Source organism: Cololabis saira, chromosome 6, assembly GCF_033807715.1.
Source record: "Cololabis saira isolate AMF1-May2022 chromosome 6, fColSai1.1, whole genome shotgun sequence".
Lineage (NCBI taxonomy): Eukaryota > Metazoa > Chordata > Actinopteri > Beloniformes > Belonidae > Cololabis > Cololabis saira.
Genome location: NC_084592.1, coordinates 2,204,467 through 2,230,707, shown reverse-complemented (window position 1 = coordinate 2,230,707; position 26,241 = coordinate 2,204,467).

Sequence of the window (26,241 nt, the reverse complement as noted above, 5' to 3'; positions counted from 1 at the left end):
TGGTGTCAGCCTGCTTAACCCAGATTGGAAGTTGGTTCCATAGTAGTGGTGCCTGATAGCAGAACGCCCGCCCTCCAAATCTACATTTGGATACTCTAGGATCTAGGAGTAAACCTGCCCTCCGAGAACGGAGAGCTCTGCCAGGAACATAAGGCACTATCAGGTCTTACAAATAATGCGGAGCTAAGCCGTTTTGGGCTTTATACGCGAGTAATAACATTTTTAATTGGATTCTAAATTTGACAGGTAGCCAATGGAGTGAGGCTAACACTGGAGAGACGTGGTCTCTCCTGCTGATTCCTGTCAGCACTCGGGCTGCTGCATTTTGGATCAGCTGGAGCCTATTCAGCAAATTACTTGGACAGCCTGCTAATAACACATTACAGTAATGTAGTCTAGAAGATACAAACGCATTAACTAGTTTTTCTGCATCACTCTGCGAGAGGATTTTCCTAATCTTTGCAATATTACGGAGATGGAAAAACGCTATTTTACAAACCTGATTTGCATATGGTTTAAACGACAAATCCTGATCGAAACAACACCAAGGTTTCTCACAGTTGCACTGGAAGCCATCGCAACACCATCTAGTCCCTTCCTAAGATGCTCTGGACCAAGAATGATAACCTCTGTTTTATCTGAATTTAGAAGCAAGAAATTTCTGGACATCCAGTCCTTGATGTCCCTAAGACATGCCTGAAGTTTAAGTAACGGTTCTGTTTCATCCGGCTTCATAGACAAATAGAGCTGCGTATCATCAGAATAGCAATGAAAGTGTGTCGTGATTCTGGATTATACTTCCCAATGACTGCATGTATAAACTGAACAAGATTGGCCCTAGCACTGAACCCTGCGGAACACCATAACAGACCCTCGACTGTTCAGAAGAAACCTCATGTACATGAACAAACTGGAACCTGTCAGATAGATATTATTTAAACCAACGTAGAGCTGTCCCTTTAATCCCAACAACATGCTCTAACCTGTGCAGTAAAATGGCATGATCAACAGTGTCAAAAGCAGCACTGAGGTCCAGTAGAACCAGTATGGAAACTAATCCCTTATCTGAGTCCATAAGGAGGTCATTCGTGACTTGAACCAGTGCTGTCTCTGTGCTATGATGCATTCTGAACCCTGACTGAAAGACAGATCATTTCTATACAAATAGTCACACAACTGGCTTGAAACTGCCTTTTCCAGAATTTTAGATACAAATTGAAGGTTGGAAATCGGCCTATAATTAGCTAAGCTGTCTGGGTGAAGAGAAGGTTTTTTAAGTAAAGGTTTAATTACTGCCACTTTGAAAACCTGTGGTACATATCCTAAATTTAGGGATAGGTTGATTTGGTCTAGTATTGTCGTACCAATAAGAGAAAAAAACATTTTTGAATAGTCAAGTCGGGATGGGGTCTAACATACATGTGGTTGACTTAGCTCTATTGACGAGTGAGGTCAGCTCAGGGAGGTCTATAGGATCAAAACAGTCTAGAGACAAGTCAGAGCCTGGGGAAGTCGCTAAAGCTGAAGAAACGCCCACAACCGGCTGGTTGATTTCTTCTCTAATTCTCGTGATTTTACTGTTAAAGAAGCTCATAAAGTCTTCACTACTGAGAGCTGCAGGAATGCACGGCTCAACAGAGTTGTGACTCTTTGTCAGCCTGGCTACAGTGCTGAACAGAAAACGTGGGTTATTTTTGTTATCCTCTATCAACGTTGAATAATAAGCTGTTCTGGCTTTGCGAATGGCTTTTTTATATATGATTAGAATATCTTTCCATTCACGATAGGAGTCTACAGACTTACAGGAGTACCACTTCCTTTCCATTTTACGCACATTTTGTTTCAACATGCGGATATCTGAATTATACCAGGGAGTTAAGCTCCTGTGGCTAGAAACCCTCCTTTTCAAAGGAGCAACTTCATCTAAAGCTGAATGCAAGAAATCAGCAGTGTTACTAACAAGAAAATCAACATCAGAGGTAGAACCCAGGTCACTGGCCTACAGTACTTCACTATTTTCCACTGTCGTAAGATGAGCAATGGCCTCCTTAAATTTAGCAATAGCTTCATCAGACAAACATCTGCTAAAATAATACCTCCTATTTTGCACTTCAACATCAACAATATTAAATTCAAACGTTACTGTAGCAGGGCGAGTGCTACCGGGGCCGACCGAAGGATGGAGAGACACGGAGTTTCGTGCAGAACCCTGTTTATTCACAAAAACATCACCCACAGTGCAGAAGCACCTCACGCCAGCAGCTCCTCCATTCTGAGTCCCTTGCTGCTGGGCAGCCATGCCTTATGAAGGCTGGCAGAGTGGAGAGGCTGATTGGGCCCACCTGTGCCCTAATCAGCCTGAGTGGCTGCAGCTCCTCCACCCTGCCACACACCCCCAACGCCAACCTCGAGCCGGGGTCCGTCCGGCCGAGCCTACTCCCCCCCCCCGCCCCCTCGGAGCGGGAGAGGAACCCTCCGGGCTTCCTGGTCGGGTGGTCGCCCCCGGCGTCGGCCTGAGCCGCAGAACGGTCGGGGTGGTCGCCCCCGGCGTCGGCCCGCCCGCCGTGGAGGATGCGCTCGGGGCCGGGCCCATGGTGGCCTCGGGCCACCCGGTGCGCGCACGACTGCGTCCTTCACCTCCGCGACGCAGCCCTGCGCGGGCTGCTGGTCCGCCTCCAGGACCGCCTCTTCCCCCACACTCTGCTCTGGCCGCAGGTCCGGCCCCGTCTCCGCGGGACCCGCCGTCGCTGGCGGCTGCGCCTCCGAAGCCGCCTTCCCCGCCAACTCCGCCTCCGCCTCCGTCCCGGGAGCCGTCGCCTGGCGGCCTGCAGCCACTGCCTCACGGCCGGTCGGCTGCAGCGCCACCAGCGCTGCCGCGGCGAACCTCAGACGGGGTGCAGGGATGGGTCGCTCCGCGGGTCCCGCCGCCTCGGGAGCCGTCGCTTGGCGGCCCGCAGCTTCTGCCTCCCGGCCTCTCAGCTGCGGCGCCGCCAGCTCCTCCCGCGTTGCTGCGGCGGCCCTCAGACGGGGTGCAGGGGTGGGTCGCCCCGCGGCCACCAGGGCTTCTATGGCGGCCAGCTGCCGCTCACCCTGGTCCCGGAAGGCGGCCGCCATGCCCGCCATGGCCCGGGCGAGCGTGTCCAGGGCCCGCTCCGTGCCTCTCTCCTCCATCCTTCGCGCCCCACGTTGGGCGCCAGATGTAGCAGGGCGAGTGCTACCGGGGCCGACCGAAGGATGGAGAGACACGGAGTTTCGTGCAGAACCCTGTTTATTCACAAAAACATCACCCACAGTGCAGAAGCACCTCACGCCAGCAGCTCCTCCATTCTGAGTCCCTTGCTGCTGGGCAGCCATGCCTTATGAAGGCTGGCAGAGTGGAGAGGCTGATTGGGCCCACCTGTGCCCTAATCAGCCTGAGTGGCTGCAGCTCCTCCACCCTGCCACAGTTACTAAATAGTGGTCGGATAAAAGGGAGTTTACAGGTGACACCAACAGATCATCAGTTTGAACACCGTAGGTGAGAATGAGATTGAGAGTATGATTAAAACAGTGCGTAGGTTTGTCCACTTTTTGTGAGATACCCATTGATTCGAGAACAGAATTGAAAGCTAATTTAAGATTATCGCTTTCAACATCCATATGAATATTAAAATCACCCACTATGATGAATTTATCTGTACTGATCAATAATCCAGAAAGGAAATCTGAAAATTCAGACAGAAACTCTAGATAAGCACCAGCAGGGGGCCGGTACACTACCACTAACAAAACTGGCTTCTCTGATTTCCAGCTCGGAAATTTCGGACTAAGCGTGAGGCTTTCAAATGTATTATAATTGCACTTAGGTTAAATTTTTGTTTGGAGACTGTAGTTATAAATTGCTGCGACTCCTCCGCTTCGGCCCGTGCTTCTAGGAATGTGATGATTAAAGTAGCCGGGCGGAGTCGATTCATTCAAACTAACATACTCTTCCTCCTGTAACCATGCTTCTGTTAAGCAGAAAATATCACTCCTGCTCTGTAATTATATCATTTACTAACAGAGATTTGGGGCTTAAAGGGGACATATTATGAAAAACACATTTTTTCTTGTTTGAACATATATAAAGTGGTCTCCCCTCACCCTGCCAGCACAAATCCCATGAATTTCTGCAAGGTCTCTGACCCCCGCCTTACAGAATCCCCCATTGTCACGTGATTTTTTTTGAGCCGATTAGAATCTGCGCCTAGGGTGACGTCACCCGAGGCGCAGAGGTTCGGCCTCCGCTGCTGAAACCACGCCCACAACCAGCTCTCTCAGCCGGCTCGAGCATCCGCCATTGTTCAGCAGCGGTGGCTGTTTGAACAGCAAGGGAGAGTAGAAATGAGATTTTGCATCAACATTTACCCTCATTAAAGGATCAGTTCCCACAGCACGGACCCGGCAACTGCACACGAGTCAGCGGTAAGTTCCTTTTTTTTATGTTATTTATATTTGTATGATCTTTGCCTGGGCTAAGTATTTAGCTTAGCTCCAGAGCACCGGAGCTGCTCACGGACCGGACTGTCGAGGAGCCCCGGGTTCGGAGCTCCGAACCCGGGGGCTCCGGGGGAGCTCCGAGCCCGGAGCTCCGAACCCGGGGGCTCCGGGGGAGCTCGGAACCCAGTGCTCCGAACCCGGGGGCTGCGGGCTCGGGGCTCTATTAGTACCGTAATACATTTTTTTTCTGTGGCTTCAGATCTTTCAAGCACCTGGAGCTGTTCACATTCAGAAGACGGGCGGTCCTTCCTTGAGCCAGCAATAGTGCATACATTTTATTTATATATTTTAACAATAAAGTTGCCATTTGTGAAAATTCAGTGTAGTGATTTCTTTACAGTTAACATGATTCATTTGTCTTGTAACATAAGAAGTGAAATGATGGGGAATTGGAGTAAATAACCGTGGTGTACCTGTTTAGAATTAAATTCAATCTTCTTGTTTGAAGACGAGGTGACTAAAGGCTGATTTATGGTTCCGCGTTACACCAACGCAGAGCCTACGGCGTAGGGTACGTGTCGATTTAACGCAGAACCGTGGACACGCTTCGCTACGCAGCCGCTGCTTTTCTCCCCGGAGCGATGCTTTGTCTCCTCCCCTGCTACACGTCATTCAAGCAGCCAATCAGCGCAGAGCCTCATTATCATAGCCCCCCCCGCCCTGAAAATGAAGCATAGAAAAAGGCTTTAGAAGCGTAAAAAATAAAAACATGGCCTAGAGATTGAATTTCTGATTTATGTAGAAAAAACAAGCTTTAGATTAGATAGTTTAGATAGTTTTTAAGACATTCAAGGCCTGTTTAAAATATACATTAAATGCCATAATATGTCCCCTTTAACGATCGTATATTTAGTAGTCTGCATCTAATTTTTCGGTCTCTTATTGGTACCAAATGCGCATTGGTTTTAATTTTCACAAGGTTATTTTGGTTAACGCCTCCAAAACGCCGAACCTGGTGAACTATTGGAGGGCGGGGAACTGCAACCACTTCTATTTTGCTAGGCACCTGGTTAGAGTTGACAATTACATCATGTAATCCTATAGCTTTAGAGTCGCCAATTACATAACGCAATCCTACAGTTTTATTGGCAGGCGTTGGTCCTCGGGAAGCAGCAGAGAAGTGTCTTAAACTGCAGCTCTGCATCCTGGCCTGGACCCTGCGTTGTCAGGGGGAGGGTCTAATAAAACAGGCCATATTACTAGAGACAAGAGCAGCACCAACCCGGGTGGGATGAATGCCGTCTCTTCTAATCAGACCGGGCTTTCCCCAAAACGTCTCCCAATTGTCAATAAAGGCCACGTCGTTTTCTGAACACCACCGATACAACCAGCGATGGAGCGAGAGCATGCGACTAAACATGTCATTGCTGGTCAGATTGGGGAGGGGACCAGAGAAACCTACGGAGTCCGACATGGTTTTGGCGTAGTTACACACCGAGACAATATTCATTTTGGTCACTTCCGACTGGCGAAGACGGGAGTCATTAGCTCCGACATGGATGATAACTTTACCATATTTACGATTACCCTTTGCCAGTAGCTTCAAATTTGTTTCAATGTCGCCCGCTCTGGCCCCCGGGATACACCTAACTATGGTCGCTGGAGTCGGCCTCACATGCCTGACTATGGAATCGCCAATCACCAGGGTCGGCTTCTCAACGGGTGTGGCGCTGAGTGGGGAAAATCGGTTAGACACATGACGCGGGTGGTGGTGTTCCGTGTGCCCTTTAGGACTACGCTACCTCCGAACCGTCACCCAGCCACCCTGACTGGCCGGCTGCTCGGGAGCTGCAGGGAAGCGGCTAGCAGCTGCTGCTACAGGCCGGTCCGCTGCTAGCTTAGCCTGGTTAGCTGACGGGTCTATTGGACTATGGTCAAATTGGCAGAACCGGACCTCTAACTGACTGAGCCTCGCCTCCAGCCCTGCAAATAAACTACATTTTAAGCACTTACCGTCTTCTAAAGGAGGCAGAGGAATAGCTAAACATTTCACACACTGAGCAGCAAAGAGGTGAAACGGTGGGAGACGGAGAGGCCATGCTAAGATGCTAACAGAGGCTGACGGACAGAAAATGTATCGGTGACAGTGAAAGCTGCGGAAGAGAAAGTGTTTAGACAAGTTTAGACAAAAAAGTCGGGAGAGATCAGAGCCTGCAAACGCCGTGCAACGGCAGCAGACCGCAATCACAAGGAAGTGACGCGATGCGTGACGCAGTACGTTACCCAATCAGCAAGCCAGCAAGAGCCTCAGCCATTACCAGTCATGACCAGTTTGCCTTTGGAGACCCTCTTAGAAGTATTTGTCCCTGACAACATGACTTCTTCGACCACGGTCGATGTACCGGACCGTCGTGGTGAAGAAGGAGCTGAGTAGAAAGGCGAAGCTCTCGATTTACCGGTCAATCTATGCACCTACCCTCACCTATGGTCATGAACTTTGGGTAGTGAACGAAAGGACGAGATTGCAGATACAAGCGGCCGAGATGAGTTTCCTCCGCAGGGTGGCTGGACGCTCCCTTAGAGATAGGGTGAGGAGTTCGGTCACCCGGGAGGAGCTGGGAGTCGATGCTCCTTCACCTTGAGAGGAGTCAGCTGAGGTGACTTGGGCATCTGTATCGGATCCTCCTGGACGCCTCCCTAGGGAGGTTTTCCAGGCATGTCCCTCCGGGAGGAGACCCCGGGGAAGACCCAGGACACACTGGAGAGACTCTCGGCTGGCCTGGGAACGCCTCAAACTCCCCTCGGAAGAGCTGAAGGAAGTGTCTGGGGTGAAGGAAGTCTGGGCATCACTGTTGAGACTGCTGCCCCCGCGAGCCGGGAACGGATAAGCGGCGGACGATGGATGGATGGAACATGACTTCTTGTTTCATTCAGGAATGCAGTCCCCTTCACATTCATAAGATGGCAATTGAATGAGGACCTATGCTCCTCCACATCAAGAGGAGGTTGTTCGTGGATCTGGTCAGGGTTTCTCCTGGACACCCTGCTCAGTAAGTATTTCAGGCTGTAACTACCAAGGCAGAACCAGGACAGAGGATAGGCTATTGTATTTCTCCGCTGATCTGGAAATACCTCAGAAAGCTCCCTGACCTGAGCTGGTGGCTGAGGAAAGGGACATGCGACTCTGTCAGAAAAAACTTTTTTTTAAATAAGAAACTTTTGTAACAGATGTAAGTCAGCATGACTAAACCTTGGATGTGTTTTATTTGTTGCTTTGCTCTAGCATACTTAAGGACAGTTTCTTTCAGCTCAGAGAGACATAGCTCAACTCCTACAGGTAGCAGCTGACATGACTATTAGTCTTTCTTCTGGTACTTGCAGGTGTCAGACTCACTGGTGCTCACTTGTCAGTGCTGCTCTGTGTGCTGTCTGAGGTGATTCATCTTCTTGCCAGCATCATTAACTTCCTTGTGAAAGGAGTGGCAGAGGGAGACTCAAAGCGGGGCTCCAAAGAGTTTATGTGCCTTGTCAGGAGCAGCTTTCCCTCCTCTGTAATCAGATTGAAACTTCATCTTCTGTGGACTGTGCCTTGAAAGTACTTCACTTAAAACTGGAAATGTAATATTTAGATGATTTTGTACATTTTCTATGAAGGAATTGATCTAATCTGAAAGCCAATTAATAGTAGAACAAATGTTGCAATTATAATAACAATCACAATACAAAGGAAATGTGGTCATATTTTTAATTCAGGCAAATTTATCATCAGTAAAAGCAAACAAATGGACAACACCCTAGACACAGTTCAATTTTATTATTTCTCCATTAAACTAATGAGTTTCTGTTGTTCGCCATTAATTGCTTCATTTCAGTTGTGCTGCAGATATTTATTTTGCAGTAGTTTGTATTCACCAACTGTTTGCCTTTTTTCCGTTCCAAAATAAAACCACTTAATTAGTGATTCATAAAGAGCTGTCAAATTATCCCTTGTTCCACTACATTACATTTCTGCATTAAAACCAAATGAAATTTTACAAGGTTGGCACTAGATGTCAGCATATAGGTCACAGTTGAAAAAAAGTGATATGTTTGGGCTTGATGAGGCTGTCAAAATGAGTACAATGTTTAAAGATGTCATCTTGCGCTCCCGTGAATGAGAGCACTGGCCTCCAGAAACAATGATGCATTCAAACTGTATTTCCTGCCATATTAAATATAGCATAACACTCAGCAGTTTAACAGAATTACTGGACCTGAATCAAGTTAATGACTTTAAATACTAAAATAGTTAATGTACAAATGGTGACATGTTTTATTTTGTTTTTGTTGTTGTATACATTACCGGCTTCATAAAACCACTCATCTATCCACCTTCTGCATGCGATACATTTTTTTAGATTATTTTCCTCCTGACGGAAAATAACCCTTGACCTTTTCTCGTGAACATATTTCTCTTTCAGCCGCTTGATAACAAGTTATTATCCAATACGGCAGCTTTGTGAGCGCTTGTAAAAGTGGCAGAGGGTCTCTCTGCCACATCTCTCCTGGGAATGTTATTAAACTGGAAAATGGACTCTCATGTACCACTTTAGACTTTCTTTCCACTCCCAAGTGTTTCATTATGAAACAATACAACTATGAATTCAGCTTGGGTCAATTCTCTTTCACGGTTGTACTTCTTAGGCTTGTTAAGTGACAGAAAACATTGATCTGATCGTTAAATATCCTTCATTTCATTGTCATGATAATTGTAAAAATTGTAAAGTTTGCATATTATTTTGATCCGATGAGCTTAGTAGATTAAAAAGATGGTTGTTTTATAAATACTTTTGGCTTTAAGGAAGCTTTCTCCACTATTAAATATATTCAATGTCACAGTATGTTGTGTCTAGGACAGAGGATGCACTAAACACTAGACGTTTCTGTGCTCATTGTTGCTCGTTCAGAAACGCAGCTCATAGAGAATGCACTACCATTTGTTTAGGATCATTGTTTGCTCTATATATGTCGCAGACTGTTGGGCCCACAAAGCATCTCTTTGGATTTACACCGTTCTTTTAACAGGGTTATGGCAATAGGAGGGAGAAGAGTGATTGCTAATAAGAAAAACACCAAATACAGGAGGAGTTTCATCTCCTGTGTCTCCACTTGATTAGTTTAACAGCTCCTTTGATCTTTTGCTGTGATTGAAGTGTTTAAGTGGAACATGGGAGGCAATAGTAGAGCCTGAGAGTAGGCGCCAAGTAACACGCTACCAAATGCCTATGAGGCACAACATCTTAATGTCAGTGGGAAATTAAAACACTTTTCCATTACCAAGGCCCTTGAATCTTAATTCATTTGTCCACACACAATACAAAGTAGGTGACAGGGTCAGTAAATACTCAGTGAATAAGATGTGAATGCTGACCTTTGAGAGCTGAAAGAAAATAGAAAAATCTTAATATAATATATATTGTATATTAATAAGAAAAGCACAGTTCACACACAGTTTTGAAAGTGTGTGAACTGAGGGGTGGGTTCCACATACTGTAGATTTAAGCGAGTCACACCAGTGATGAGTAACTTTGAAAATTCAAACCTCAGATTGTAGAAATTAAATCATTAGGCAGCACACTCGTGTTTAACAAACTAGGGGCTCAAAAATGACCAGATAATAAAACTGCTTGAGAGATGGTCAGTTAGTAAACATTTTCACTATAACAAATAATTAAAAACTATGCTGTTTCTCCTTTATTATCAATTTCACCGGGCCAACATAGTTTTTCCTTTGCTTGCTGGAATTTCAGGATTTTTGGTGTTTTATCTTTAATATTAAAAATAAGTATGCAGCACTTGATTTTGGTACTGTAGGTGACAGGGCAGTTATTACAGACATATATAGCTATGTATTGTCCATAGACCTCTTGTATTGGAGTGGGGAGCTCAGTGTTCTGAATAAAACTGTCCCAAAATGACGCCAGAAAATTGACAGCTTAGTCATATTTATTTATTATGCTTTTTGCTCAGATTTAGTTTTGAGATGTTTTTTCTGAAATGTGTTCTTCTTGTGCCATACTAGGCTTTCTCTGAGGACTCTGACTCCTCCCACTGTTCAAAAACATACGTGTTAGGTTGAGCAGTGGTTGTAAATTGATTGTAAGAGTAAGCCTAAGCATTCATGGTTATTTGTCTTGTTTATGTCTGTGTGGTCCTGTGGGATGGACTGGTAACAAGGGTTTACACTTCCTCTTCCTCTTTATCTACAGTCATCTGTTGCAGAATCAGCAATGATAACATTTTTCTATGGAACACATTTAAAATGAAACTGATTCAAATTCAATTCATGTGGTGAGACAGCATTGCCTCTTTCTGTTTTTTTGTTGTTGTTTTGTTTTTTATCTGCTCTTTCCCTAATACCTAGTATGTTACAGTGGGTACGTAGGGAGGACCAATTGTGGTTTTTATTACAGCATACAGGACTGTCTCAGAAAATTAGAATATTGTGATAAAGTTCTTTATTTTCTGTAATGCAACAATGTCATACATTCTGGATTCATTACAAATCAACTGAAATATTGCAAGCCTTTTATTATTTTAATATTGCTGATTATGGCTTACAGTTTAAGATTAAGATTCCCAGAATATTCTAATGTTTTGACATAGGATATTTGAGTTTTCTTAAACTGTAAACCATGATCAGCAATATTAAAATAATAAAAGGCTTGCAATATTTCAGTTGATTTGTAATGAATCCAGAATGTATGACATTTTTGTTTTTGTAATTGCATTACAGAAAACCACAATATTACATACAAGCAGAGGTCTCCGGGAATGTAGTTGGGAAGCAGTCCTAGATGGTTGTTGAGGCTGGAACCAGATGATACAAGTAGCCAGGAATGGAAACACGGAAAAGGGTGCAAAGGATGACAGACAAGAATCCTGGTAGGAGAGAAAAACGAGAGAAGGTAAGCATTTTTAAACAGCGAGAATCATACACCTGGGGCCTCCTGTACAAAGAGTGCGGTGCACAAAAAACGTGCGTACGCTACTGTCTACACTCACGGTTGGATTTTCAAAAAGTGATTTGAACGTAGAAAGTTGTGGTCCTTGATGCCCACATCAAGTCTGACGTACGCACTTTTCTGGCAGTTAGAAAACATTTTTGACGGATATAAAGTCCATGACTTAAAAATATAGAATACAAAGATTAGTAATTGACAGTGATTACAGCTGGAGGTGTCCTGTGAACCGTTTTAGAGGCTTCTATTACTATTACTACTAGCTATTAGCTATTAGCTACTATTGCGGTCTATGGGAAAAAAGCTTTCTGGGCCCCATGGGATTTTTTGTTGCAGTACCGCGGCTGGCCACTGGGAAAAATCGGCGTGCCTGCTGAGTGCGAGACTCGGGGGCTGGTCTCTCCTCCCGGAACCTAAACCGGTCTCTTCTCCTGCGGCCGCAACACAATTTTCAGTGACCTTTTTCTTTATTTCTCACGTTTGCACCTCGATAATCATGTTGAAACAGATTGTCTTTATTTCTGCAGTGGAGGAATCAGATCGTTATGCTTCAAGGATTAAATATAAATTCATGCTGTACACATTGTTTTACTTATGAAAGCGGGGGATCATGCCTGGGGTGTTATGTCCCGGTAGAGTTGAGAACCAGATGCAACCACACAGGAGGCAGAGAAAGGGTTAATATCCTTAAGGCTTTATTTTGCCAAAACGTGAGAAAAACTGAAGGGGAGCCACAAGGAGGGCTGATATCCGAACTGGATAAAAACAACAAAAAGTACTCCAACAGGAAACAGCAGGTCCGGGTCACAAGAAGTTATGGGAAGATCTGGCGAAGAGTAGACTGCTGAACCGGCTCTTATAGGCAGTGGTGATGATGGGAGGATTGGCTGCAGCTGTGCCGTGCTGTCCTGTGAGCTCATTAATGACGGGAACGTAGATTGGGTCCAGCTTGTGCAGAGGTGTTCCTGCTAGAGGCAGATCTCTCAGCAGTGGGGGAGGGGTGACAGGGAGATGGTGCAGGCAGAGAAGCAGTGGCCGTAACAGCCACCCCTCCTCCGACGGGGGCCACCTGGCGACCTGCCCGGCGTGTCGGGATGGTCTCGATAGAAGTCTTGCAGGAGCCCGGGAGACCCAGCTACGCTCCTCGGGTCCGTACCCCTCCCAGTCGACCAAGTACTGATAGCCACATCCCCGACACCGCACCCTCAGCAGCCGCCGAACTGCCCATTGTGAATGCCCGTCGACCATCTGTGGTAGGGGAGGAGCAGGGAGAGGCGGTGACAGAGTAGACTCAGCGCACGGTTTTACCTTGGACACGTGGAAGACCGGGTGAATCTGCCGCATAGAGGAGGGTAGACGGAGGCGTACAGCAGCTGGGTTGATGATATCCACAATAGAGTAACCAAGGTGCCAGCTTCTTGGATTCCACCTGCAGTGGGAGGTCAGCGGATGAGAGCCAAACCTGCTGGCCCACCTTGTACTTAGGAGCAATAGAACGCCGGCGGTTGGCTCCCTTGCAGGCACAGGTGCTGGCTCTCTTCAGAGCAATCCGAACCGTCCTCCATACCCAGCGACATCGGCGGAGGTGAGCGTGGACGGAAGGGACTGTGACCTCAGACTCCTGAAGAGGAAACAGTGGGGGCTGGTAGCCCCCACTGTTTTCCCGTGGTCCACGGTCACTGACGATGTCGGCTGGGAGTCCATGGAGACGGTAAACGTGCTGCAAGAGGAGCTCGGCTGTCTCTGCTGAAGAGGGGAGTTTGGGGAGAGCTGAGTACGTTGGGCCTTCTGGACCACCGCCTCGATGTTGTGGGTTATTATGCCAATCACCTGGGAGGCTGGTGTCCGGGTTCTCCAGGGCCTCCCCAGCCAAATGGATCCACGACAGGGCATCAGCTTTGGTGTTCCTGGAACCTGGCCGGTAAGTCAGGTGTGGCATGGTGCGTGCCACGGGGGCCCGCCCGAAGGATGGCGAGACACGGAGTTCAGTGCAGACCCTCTTTTATTGTATCAAACACCCAGATCACCCACACACAGTGCATAAGCACCTCTGCCTGACAGCAGCTCCTCCGACCCTTTTCTGCTCTCCAGCTCTGCATTATAAATGCAGGCCGGGTGGTGGAGGCGTGGCAGCCACTCAGGTGGATGGGACACAGGTGCGTGTCCCGTCAACCTCTCCACCCGGCCACACACCCCCAACGCCAATCTCGAGCCGGGGTCCGTCCGGAACGAGCCTACTCCCCCCCCCGCCCCCTCGGAGCGGGAGAGGAAGCCCGGAACCCCTCCGGGCCTTCCTGGTCAGGGGGATCGTCCCCGGCGTCGGCCTGACCAGCGCAACGGTCGGGGGGGTCGCCCCCGGCGTCGGCCCGCCCGCCGTGGAAGACGCTCTCGGGGCCGGGCCCATGGTGGCCTCGGGCCACACGGTGCGTCCACGACCGCGTCCCTCACAGCGCAGCCCCGTCCTGGAGCTGGTGCGTCCCGGACCACGCCCTCCTTGGTGACGCAGCCCTGCGCCGGCTGCTGGTCCGCCTCCAGGACCGCCACTTCCCCCACACCTTGCTCTGGCCGCAGGTCCGGCCCCGTCTTCGCGGGACCCGCCGTCGCTGGCGGCTGCGCCTCCGCAGCCGCCTCCCCAGCCAACTCCGCCTCCCCCTCCGTCTCCGCCGCTGACTCCATCCCAGGAGCCGTCGTCTGGTGGCCCGCAGCTTCTGCCTCGCGGCCCCTAAGCTCCGCCGCCAGCGCTGCCGCGGCGAACCTCAGACGGGGTGCAGGGATGGGTCGCTCCGTCGGTCCCGCCGTCTCGGGAGCCGTCGCCGCAGCTCCTGCCTCCCGGCCGCTTAGCTGCGGCGCTGGCATCTCCTCCCGCGGTGCTGGCGCCGGGGTGGGTCTCCCCGCGGCCATGAGCGCCTCCATTGCGGCCAGCTGCCGCTCGCCCTGGTCGCGGAACATGGCCGTCATGCCCGCCATGGCCTGGGCGAGCGCGTCCAGGGCCCGCTCCATGCCTCTGTCGTCCACCTTCGAAGGCCCGACGTTGGGCGCCAGATGTGGCATGGTGCGTGCCACGGGGGCCCGCCCGAAGGATGGCGAGACACGGAGTTCAGTGCAGACCCTCTTTTATTGTATCAAACACCCAGATCACCCACACACAGTGCATAAGCACCTCTGCCTGACAGCAGCTCCTCCGACCCTTTTCTGCTCTCCAGCTCTGCATTATAAAGGCAGGCCGGGTGGTGGAGGCGTGGCAGCCACTCAGGTGGATGGGACACAGGTGCGTGTCCCGTCAACCTCTCCACCCGGCCACATCAGGGTAAAGTTGAACCGGCCCAGGAACAATGCCCAGCACGCCTGCCAGGAGTTCAACCGTCTGGCCGCCCTGATGTAGGTGAGGTTCTTGTGATCTGGCCAGACGGTTGTGGGATGGTTGGCCCCCTCCAGCCAGTGATGCCACTCTTGGAAAGCCTCCACGACCGCCAGCAGCTCCCTGTTCCCAATGTCATAGCTCTCCTCTGCCGGGGTGAAACAACGTGAGAAAAAGGCGCAGGGGTGTAGCTTGTCATCAGAGGCCGACTGCTGGGAAAGGACCGCCCCCAGACCTGTGTCGGAAGCATCCACCTCCACCACAAAAGCCCTGGAGGTATCAGGGTGGAGCAGGACGGGGGCGGAGGTGAAGCGCCTCTTGAGTTCCTCAAAAGCAGTGCTGGCTGTGGGAGTCCACTGGAATGGGCGCAGGGATGACATGAGAGCAGTGAGGGGGGCGCCGGTAGAAGTTGGCAAAGCCGAGAAAACTCTGCAGCTGCTTCCGGTTGGCAAACTCCACGGAGTGGGCATGGAAGGTGCACTTCTCTGCCTTAATGAAGAGACGGTTCTCCAGGAGCCGCCGGATGACCTGACGAACGTGCTGGACGTGCTCCTCGAGACTCTGGTGTTTTAACATGGGAGGTCCTCCTCTGCACTCTTCAACACTCCACTGCCATTTCCACTGTGGCAATGTCATTGAGCTAATTTGAACCTTTAACTTTAATTATTTTACTGAGTTCACTGATCCTGATTTGCTTTTGTTTGTCTGTAATGTTTTTTCCCCTCATTTTACAGCCTATCCAGCATGTTACTGCCTTAACTCAACACTCCCTTTCAGACAATGTGTGTCAGACCCAGCTCTCTGTTATTTTGATCTTTTTAAAGCTCTGTGTGGGTAGAAAAGGGGGGGTGGGTGGTGGGGGTGTCCCGGACCCACCCGTCGCTGTTCCCGAGGTGGTCCCGGACGCAGCCGTAGCTGTTCCAGTGGTGGTCCTGGACGCACTTCAGCCGACACCCAGTCCCCTGCCAAGGACCCGGTGTCCCCCTCAGCCGACGCCGAGGACCCGGTGTCCCCCTCAGCTGACACCGAGGACCTAGTGTTCCCCTCACCCGACGCCCTCGGATTCTGTGTCCCCCGAAGCCGGCCCCTCGGATACTGTGTCCCCTGAAGCCGGCCCCTCGGATTCTGTGTCCCCCAAAGACGGCCCCTCGGATTCTGTGTCCCCTGAAGCTGGCCCCTTGGACTCTGCCTGCGCCCCAGCTGGCACCTAGACCCCTGTCCAGGACTCCAAGGTTTCAAGAACGCCCGTCTGCCCAGTCCCGTGAACGCCCGTCTGCCCAGTCCCGAGAACGCCCGTCTGCCCAGTCCCGTGAACGCCCGTCTGCCCAGTCCCGAGAACGCCCGTCTGCCCACTCCCGTGAACGCCTGTCTGCCCAGTCCCATAAACGCCCGTCTGCCCAGTCCCGTGAACGCCCGTCTGCCCAGTCCCGTGAATGCCCGTCTGCCCAGTCCCGAGAACGCCCGTCTGCCCAGTCCCGAGAACGCCCCAAGGACAGCCCCCTGAACTTTCTTGCTGGTCTGTCCGGCCTAGTGCCCAAGCCCCCTGAGCTCTGACTATGTGTTGGTCTGGATCTTGGGCCTTTTTTACCAGCTGTTTTTTACTATTTGGATGTGGCATTCTGCCTCACCGTTGCTCTGAGAAAACCTAGGGCTGCTTGTAACATGCCTGAACCCATAAGCTGCTGCAAAGTCCATGAACTGTTGGCTTGAAAACTGAGGTCCATTGTCACTGTAAAACAGTTTGGGGATGCCGTGTCTAGAAAAGATTGATTTGAAGTGTATGTTCACATTCTCTGATTGTGTGGGAGTTAGTTTTGCAATCTCAACAAACTTTGAGTAGTAGTCCATTACTAATAGGTAGGTGCTATTATTGAGAGTGAATAAATCTGCTGCCACTTTTTGCCAAGGTCTCTCCGTAAGCTCACTGGACAGTAGTGGCTCCACCGGATTGGTGCGTTTTTGATGCATATTTTGCAATTTCTCACCAGTTCGTTCAGTTGGCTGCTCAGGCCAGGCCACCATACTGTTTCTCTGGCCCGCCCTCTGCACCTCGTCATCCCTTGATGTCCCTCATGCAGTGCAACTAGGACAGAGTTACGCATTGCTGTGGGAATGCCTAGTCTGGAGCCTTTGAGCAACAAGCCATCTTGCACTGTCAGTACATCTCTTTCCGGCCAGTAGGCTTTCACTGAACCAGTGAGTTCGGGCCATCCTCTCTAGCAAAATAATATGACGTCAAAGCAAACATTGTCCGCTTTCAGTTGTTCTCTCAGTTTAGCAATGTAAGTTGAACTGGCAGGCAGGCTGTTCATTACCTCATCCACATATATGTTGGTGTCCTCCATTAAATCTCTGTCTGTGCCCATTTGACCTTGGTTCTGACAGACAGGTGCACTTGAGGGAGTGTCTGCTGTGAGCAGGGCTTTGCCAGGTGTGTGTGCAATGGAGTAGCTATACCGCATGAGCTTGAGTCGAAAACGCTGGATTCTGGGAGGGAGCTCTGTTAATGCCTGGTGGCCTAGTAGGCTAACAAGTGGCTTATGGTCAGTTTCTAGGGAGAAATGTCTGCCAATGAGAAAATCTCTAAACCGCTCACAACCCCATGTCAATTCTAGTGCCTCCTTCTCCACCTGTGCATACCTTTGTTCTGTCTCTGTCATCAGCGGGCTGTTGGCGTGGCTAACCGGCTAACGCGGCTAACGCGGCTAATGCGGAATGTAACAATGGGATTGTTTATGTTGTACTGTGAGTTACGTGAAGTGTTTAATAAAGCACTCTGTGAGTAAGGGTAATACTCAACCGTCCAGTTTGTATAATTAAAGGGGACCTATTATGAAAAACAAGTTTTTTCTTGTTTTAACATATATAAAGTGGTCTCCCCTCACCCTGCCAGCACAGGGGAGACAAAATACCATGAATTTCTGCAAGGTCTCTGACCCCCGCCTTACAGAGTCCCCCAGTGTCACGTGGTTTTTTTTGAGCCGATTAGAATCTGCTCCCGTCGTGACGTCACGACGGGAGCAGATTTCCATAGGTTCAGCCTCCGCTGCTGAAACCACGCCCACAACCAGCTCTGTCCGCAGGCTGGAGCGGTGCTTCCTTGAGCCAGTCGGACACGGCGTCGCGGCGGAGCGGATCCAGGTTAAATCATCCAGGTTCCCGGGTGGTTTGGGAGCTGGGTCCTCGGGGGTCCGTCCCAGGTCGGACCAGCTTCACCCTCCGAGATTTTCAGACAAATCTGTCGGTTTGATCCCCGGTAACCGACGATGCGCCGCGGATGCGCTCCGGAGCGGATCTGTGCGCCCGCCGTGGGGTTGCAGCGCCAGCGCGCAGAATCCGCCGGGCAGATCCGGCTGAAATTCCGCTGGTCGGTCCCCGGGAGTCCCTGCTACCAGTCCAGGCGGGTTCCTGCGGTCCCGGCCGGTCGGAACCGGTCAGATTCCCTGGTTAAAGCCGCGGTGAAGCGCGCTGCTCCTCCCGACTTCCTGGTTCCCAAAGCGCGGTCTGTCCGACTAAATTGTCCAGGTTCCCAGCCGCTTTGGGAGCAGGGATTTCTGGGGTACGTCCCAGGCTGGACCAGCTTCACCCTCCGAGATTTTCAGAGAAATCAGTCGGTTTGATCACTGGTAACGGGAGATGCGCCCCGGAGCCACGTCGGGCGCCCAGCGTGGCTCTGGGGGCCAGCGTTCAGCATCCGCCGGGCAGATCTGAAATAGTGCATAAATGTTATTTATATACAACTCATATTTTATTATTTAAACAATAAAGTTTCCATTTGTGAAAATTCAGTGTTGTATTTATTTACAGGCTCGGGCTGCTCTGGCGGAGTGAGGTTTATTCTCCTCCCCTGCTGCACATCATTCAGGGAGCCAATCAGCACAGAGCCTCATTATCATACCCCCCCCTTCCCTTAGAATGGAGCACAGAAAAAGGGGTTAGAAGCGGTAAAACTAGTGACACGGCCCACAGGCTGGATTTCTGATTTAAGTAGAAAAAACAAGCTTTAGATTGTTTTTAAGACATTCAAGGCCTGTTTAAAATATACATTAAATGCCATAATAGGTCTCCTTTAAGGAAGATAGAATTTACTGAAACATGGAACAGCCACAGAGCTGCTGCTGCTCAGCCAGGCTGCAGACTGACCCGGGGAGCCGCGGGGCGGCTCAACATCTCTCCCATAGTGGCGCTAACCAGTAACTACAAGTATCGGCGCGTGGTATCGGAGGATTTTTGCCTAAGACAGAAAGTGGTGTACCATCTGGGCCAAGTAGTTGTCTGTCAGCTTTAGCCAACTGGGTATTTTTCTCAGTAATAGTGTAGTATGTCTGAGCAGGGATAACTGACACATCAGCTCCTGTGTCTATCTTAAACCTGACTTTATGGTTTCTGATAGTCAAATCTGCATACCATAGGTCTGTGTCTTCATCTACTGTGCTGAGGAATAAGGGTGTGTCATTACAGTTTTCGCTAGTTCCTACTACATGTACAGCTTTAGCAGATCTGCACGTTTTACTGTAATGTCCTTTTTTTACACAGCTATAGCATGTCTCATCTCTAGCAGGGCACTGCCATGTCCCATGTCCAGGGGACTTTCCACATCTGTAACATGACTGGCGATCCTGTTGTGTTTTTGGCTCTGATGATGTTTCTGCTGATTTGTGGTCTTTGAAGTACGCAGCTTTTGTTTCCTCTGTCTTGAAGTCACTGCATCAATGTCATGTTTTGTTTCTCAATTTTCAATTTTTTTTATTTATATAGCGTCTAATACAACAGATGTTGTCTCTAGATGCTTTCCAGAGACCCAGAACAAGACCCCCGAGCAATTATTACATAAACAATGAGGGCTGTTTGTTGTCTTTTTTATCATCTCAGACTCTCTTGCCATATTGACTGCTTTTTCTAGCGTCAAGTCCCTGTCTAGCTGCATTCTCTCAGCTAGGCTGGTGTCTTTCAGTCCCACTACAAGGCGATCTCTGATTAACTCATCGTGAAGTGCTCCATAGCTGCAGTTTTCTGCTAGGGCATACAAAGCAGTAATGAAGGAGTCTACAGTCTCGTTAGCTTGCTGCACTCTTTGGTTGAATCTTGCTCGCTCATATATTATATTTTTCCTAGGCACGAAGTATGACTCAAAGGTGTTCACTTTGTCGTACTGTTCTCTCTCTTCATCTGATAAAGCTTTGCCCCGCAGTATATCGTCTGCTTCATCCCCCATGCAGTACATTAATGTGTTCACCTGATTAGCTTGTGAGCTGAGATGTAGATTACTGGCAAGTCGAAATCTTTCAAACCTCCATATCCACTGCTCCCAATCCTGGGGTTTTGAAAAGTTGAACGCCTCAGGAGGTTGAATGGTGAATGTGGCGCTCGAAGCCACAGGTGGGTTAGCAGGAGTAGCTGCGACTGCTAGCTGGGGAGGCTCTCCGTTAGCTCCGTCGGTGTCGTCCATCTCGTTGTTTTGAGACATAAAACAACCCGTTCAGCCTTCTCTCGTGTGCTCTTTACTGCTGCTGCACTTCTGACACCAAGTCATATTATGCATTAAGGATTCCAGCAGCAAGTTTATAGAGCTTTATTTCAACTTGTATTAATACCGGACATCTTGTGATAAAGTTACAGAACATCAACCTCAAAACACGACTACTTCCTGTGTCCGCTCTGACTGCCTTTCAAAATAAGATAATACTGCAGTACCAACTCAGATTCCACCACAGAAAGCTAAAAACAGCTAGCCTACACTCAGATAAACAGAGACAATGTCTGAAAGTTTTAAAAAGAAAGAAAAGCTGTAGGAGAAAAGTGACTGTAGTGTTATGTAAATGATTATCCGTCACTCGTTAAACATCTTTTGGTCCACTATATTGACTCGGTGACAACACAACACAGGGATGACAGACTGCTATTTTGGCGGCTGGCGTTACGGTCTAAAGGGTCCATCTCTGAACAACCACACTTGGTTTCTACGCTCTGCGTGACATCATTACGTCACAGTGACAGACAGGGCCAAAACTAAGCGCCAAAAGCCGCAATGAATATCTGCTGCTATTTATTTCATGCTGTTGAGAATTCTGCGCTAAGGTTAAGCCAAAATGTATTTTAATTTTCTTATTGATTGTGATTTTGAGTTTGACTGGATGTCATTCAACTCTTGAACCTAGTAGGTAAACTACCTCTTTTCAAGTGAAAGGTTTTTTGTTTTGTTACTACACTATTCTGCACTTTTTGTTTTAGTTTACATTTTTATGTTTATACATTTTGTGGTACCAGTGCTGATAAGCTTTGTTTTGATCCAATGATGCAGTCAGTGAAAAGAAATACATGTCCATGTTGGAGATGGACAATAAAGGAAACTTCGGACGATTTGAGTTTTAGTCCTCTTTTTTTCTTTTTTTTTTTACTTAATTCATTGCCAAAATGTATCTGATCAGGAAAAAGTATCGGAATTGTATCCGGAGCCAAAAAAAGTGATTGGATCAGGAAAAATTGGGATCGGCAGGTACTCAAACTCAAGTGATCGGGATCGGATCGGGAGCTAAAAAATCCTGATCAGGACAACCCTAATATATATATATTTGAAACAGATCAGAGTAAATGTTTATTTCATAAAACTTATTAATGCCCCCCCCCCCCTCCCCCCCTCCACACACACACAGGCAGACACAAGCATCTAAGGGTGTGGACATGACTGAGCACTGAGGATCCAAGTGAGGAAACGGTATCAGGGAGCCATCCACGCCAGGAGATCTAATAACCCCCAACCACACGGGGGGCCTCCACAGGACCATCCCGGCCCGGACGGATAGAGGAGTCCACACCACATGAGGAAAACACTGGAGCTAAAAACTAAAAGAAAGCAGGATAAGATAGGCTATGAAGTTAAAATACACACTAAAAGAGTTTAAAAGAAACCGCAGGCCAGCACGCAGCTCCTGAAGCTCTGGCCTGCAAACATGCACAAAAGAGAAAAAAGAGGGGCCAGCACAAGAAACTACAGGAACGATGGACAAAAATGATAGCTATGAGAAATGAAAATGGGGAAGAGAGGAAGGGAAGAGGAGAGGAGAAGAAGGGTGAGAGGCACCGCCCAGTGGATCAATTCGGTGCCCCCCTGCAGCATAGGCTTATAGCAGCATATCTACCACAAAGCTATATTTGAGACTAACTATTATAGTCTTGTTCTATAGCTCCAACTATGACTACTGACTCTAACACACTAGAGTTTACACTAACTAGAGATTCACCAACACCAGCTAGAGGTTTACTAAACACTAACTATAGGCTTTACTAAACAGAAAGGTTTTAAGTTTAGTTTTAAAGGTGGAGGTGGTGTCAGCCTCAGACTTCCAATCTTCCCAGATTGGAAGTTGGTTCCATAGTAATGGTGCCTGATAGCAGAACGCCCGCCCTCCAAATCTACATTTGGATACTCTAGGAACTACGAGTAAACCTGCACTCCGAGAACGGAGAGCTCTGCCAGATTAATAAGGCACTATCAGGTCTTGCAAATAATTCGAAGCTAAGCCGTTTTGGGCTTTATACGCAAGTAATACAATTTTAAATTGGATTCTGAATTTTACAGGTAGCCAATGGAGCAATGCTAACACTGGAGAGACGTGGTCTCTTCTGCTGATTCCTGTCAGTACTCGCACTGCTGCTTCTAAGACTACGCTTCCTCCGAACCGTCACCCAGTCGCCCTGCCTGGCCGGCTGCTCGGGAGCTGCAGGGGAGCGGCTACCAGCAGCTGCTACAGGCCGGTCCGCCGCTAACTTAGCCTGGCTAGCTGACGAGTCTACCGGACTATGGTCAAGTTGGCGGAACTGCACCTCTAACTGACTGAGCCTCGCCTCCAACCCTGCAAATAAACTACACTTCAAGCACTTACCGTCTTCGCTAAAGGAGGCAGAGGAATAGCTAAATATTTCACACACTGAGAAAAAAAGTCGGGAGAGATCAGAACCTGCAAACGCAGTGCAATGGCAACAGACCGCAACACCAGGAAGTGACGCGATGCGTGACGCAATACGTTACCCAATCAGCAAGCGAGAGCATACATGACGTCATCACGCAAATGCGTTAGACTTTGGCAGAACCTATAAATCCCGTTGCTGCTTCCACCTGCCTGCTGTGCTGTTGCCGTGCCTGACCCACCAGTCTGGCCCTCGGCAGGAGGGTCCCCCCTGATGAGCCTGGTCCTGCTCAAGGTTTCTTCCCTCCTAAAGGGGAGTTTTTCCTTGCCACTGTTTGGCTTAAGGTTTTTCTCCCACTAGGGGAGTTTTTACCTGCCATTGTTTATGTAATAACTGCTCGGGGGTCATGTTCTGGGTATGGGTCTCTGTAAAGCGTCTAGAGACAACTCTGTTGTATTAGACGCTATATAAATAAAATTGAATGAATGAAATTGAATGAATAAACAGAATTGTTAGGCAGATGGGTTAATGATTTCATGGAATCAAACTGAAAACCGGTTCTCTTTTAGAACTGGTTCTCAATTCCCATCTGTAGCCCTGCCCCCAGCCAAGCAGACCTCCCATCCTCCCTTGACCCACAGCTTATCTGTCACACCTCAGCCTACTTATCTTTCTCCTCAGTCATGGATGCTGTTGCTGCTTCAGATGCTGGTTTCAGAGTCGTGAAAGCCCATGTGGACCAGCTACTTGTATGTAGGATTCTGCCACACCTTGAGAATGTTCCAGTGCTGTGGAGGACATCCCTACCTAGTTTCAGGACGGAAAGGATCTTCCAGGACCTACTGCAGTTTGCTTATCGTTATGGGGTTGGAATTCAAGATGCCATCATACACCTGCTTCAACAAACCCACAGTCGTCTGGACAATCAGGCAGAACTGTGAGGATCGTGATCTTCGATATCTCCAGTGCAATAAATATGGAGCTAGAACAGTCTCATAATTCGCAAATGCACACACCGTTTCACAAATGCACAAGACAAAATTCACAAATGCACAGACCGATCCGCAAATGCACACACCGTTTCACAAATGCACAGGACAAAATTCACAAATGCACACATCGATTCGCAAATGCACACACCGATTCGCAAATGCACACACCGATTCGCAAATGCACACACCGATTCGCAAATGCACACACCGATTTGCAAATGCACAGGACAAGTTTCACAAATGCACAGCAACACAGTGTTGCTGTCTTGTTTATTTATCTTTACTCCACCAACTCAAAATATTAATCACTTTTCTAAGCGAACGCAGTTCAAACAGCAGGTGTATCTGCCCCTTTAATCTGATTGGTTTACGAGTAAGTCGTCCCCCACGTGGGGTGTGCTCTTATGATTGGCTGAAACAAAGGAAGATATCTGATTGGTTGCAGATCCTTCCGTGTTAAAAAAAAAACTTATTTGTGGATCGAGTCACGTCAGAGGAGTCTCAAAAGTCACACGCAAATCCAGCGCAGCTCAAACAAAAAAAATGTTTGTAAATAAGGTTATATTTGTGTGCACATCAAAAATACATTTGTGTATCTTGACCTACGCTCGTGTGAATTGTTCTGTGCATTTGTGAAACGGTGTGTGCATTTGCGAATCGGTGTGTGCATTTGTGAATTTTGTCCTGTGCATTTGTGAAACGGTGTGTGCATTTGCGAATTATGAGACTGTTCTAGCTCCATAAATAAACACCATTCACCCTGCATTACTATGTAGAAACTCCAGAGGACACAGATGAATGCTTCAACAACCACCTGGATTACTGACTACCTGACAGACAGACTACAGTTTTGGAGGCTGAACGGTTGTCTGTCTGACTAGGTGGTCATATTGATTTTGAAGATAAAGAAGATGATTTTGGATTTTAGGTGAGCCACGATTAAGTCAAATAGTTTGTCCATCATGGGAGAAGAAGTGGAGGTGGTGAAAGAGTATGAATATCCTGATGTCACACGAACAACAGACTGGAATGGAGATGCGAAACTGATGCGGATGCACCGCGATTCAGCAACAGCGTGTCTTTAAGTAGAGGCTTGTTGGCACAACACAGACTGCTACAGGAGATCATTTATTTTCACAGCTATAAACCTATAAAATGTACCTTTAAAGAGACTTGAATTGTGAAAACGACTGCAGTAATTAATTGCCATTAAAATCACAGAATGTCAAATTTGAGTCATGGAAGTCCAACTAGGATATCCCGACCCTGGTAAAACATGTATGGCCATCCATCCATCCATCGTCCGCCGCTTATCCGTTCCCGGGTCGTGGGGGCAGCAGCCTCACCAGAGATGCCCAGACTTCCTTCACCCCAGACACTTCCTCCAGCTCTTCCTAGGGGAGTCCGAGGCGTTCCCAGGCCAGCCTAGAGACATAGTCTCTCCAGCGTGTCCTGGGTCTTCCCCGGGGTCTCCTCCCAGAGGGACATGCCTGGAACACTTCCCTAGAGAGGAGGGACATGCCTGGAACACCTACCTAGGGAGGCATCCAAGAGGCATCCGGTACAGATGCCCAAGTCACCTCAGCTGACTCCTCTCAATGTGAAGGAGTAGCGGCTCGACTCCGAGCTCCTCCCGGGTGACCGAACTCCTCACCCTATCTCTAAGGGAGCGTCCAGCCACCCTGCGGAGGAAACTCATCTCTAAGGGAGCGTCCAGCCACCCTGCGGAGGAAACTCATCTCTAAGGGAGCGTCCAGCCACCCTGCGGAGGAAACTCATCTCGGCCGCTTGTATCCGCAATCTTGTCCTTTCGGTCACTACCCAGAGTTCATGACCATAGGTGAGGGTAGGTGCGTAGATTGACCGGTAAATCGAGAGCTTCGTCTTTCAACTCAGCTCCTTCTTCACCACGACGGTCCGGTACATCGACCGCATAACTGCGGACGCTGCACCGATCCGTCTGTCAATCTCACGCTCCATCGTTCCCTCACTCGTGAACAACGAGATACTTGAACTCCTCCACCTGAGGCAGGACTTCTCCACCCACCCGGAGAAGGCACGCCACCCTTTCCCGGTGGAGAACCATGGCCTCGGTTTTGGAGGTGCTGATTCTCATCCCTGCCGCGTCGCACTCGGCCTTAAACCGCCCCAGCACATGCTGAAGGTCCCGGTCCGATGAAGCCTACAGGACAACGTCATCTGCAGAAAGCAGAGACGAAATCCTGTGGTTCCCAAACCGGATCCCCTCCGGCCCCTGGCTGCTGGATGCTGGATGCTATGTATAGCATATAGTTATAAACTTTTCTACTTTTCTTTTTGCTCACTCTTTTGAACAATAAAACTGATACAGTTCTATTTCAATTTGATGATAAATAAGTATTGTTCTTTTCTTGGTACTGCAAACAAGTGCTTTAAATAATTATTAGATGAAATGTCTTTTCATCAATTCAAGGTTACAAAAACTCTTTGTTCAGTTGGAATGATGGATTGCATTTATTAGAATACAAATAATAGTGATTACACA